The sequence below is a fragment of the Arachis ipaensis genome, chromosome B02 (assembly GCF_000816755.2).
Source record: "Arachis ipaensis cultivar K30076 chromosome B02, Araip1.1, whole genome shotgun sequence".
In the NCBI taxonomy this organism is placed as follows: Eukaryota; Viridiplantae; Streptophyta; class Magnoliopsida; order Fabales; family Fabaceae; genus Arachis; species Arachis ipaensis.
In genome coordinates, this window is record NC_029786.2 from 104,656,862 (window position 1) to 104,657,410 (window position 549).

Sequence of the window (549 nt, forward strand, 5' to 3'; positions counted from 1 at the left end):
AGTGATTTATTATCAATTGAATCAATGATTCAGTAATTTAATAGTTTGATCAGTTTAATCACAGGTTCGGTTTTAACAATTATTATATAATTGATTTAATTTATCACACATTTTTTTATTAAAAGAAGAGAGGCCGAATTAGTTAGTGTGTATTTCTAAAGTTTTGATTAGTGTATTTTTGAATAGGTCCTTTAATGTGATAAATTAAAGTTTTGTAATTTGAATCCATTGGCCAATTATTGGTTATCCGGACACAAAAAAAAAAGGTTTATTATCCAGATTTAACAATTAATTGATTTAATTTATCACACATTTTTTTATTAAAAGAAGAGAGGCCGAATTAGTTAGTGTGTATTTCTAAAGTTTTGATTAGTGTATTTTTGAATAGGTCCTTTAATGTGATAAATTAAAGTTTTGTAATTTGTAATTTGAAGTGTTTTAAATCAATGTTCAATGTCAACATCAGAGCATTTTTATGACTCCAAAACAAAGAAAGAGATAATTATAACTATACAACCCAGTTTGTTGTATACTTTACATTTTACATTT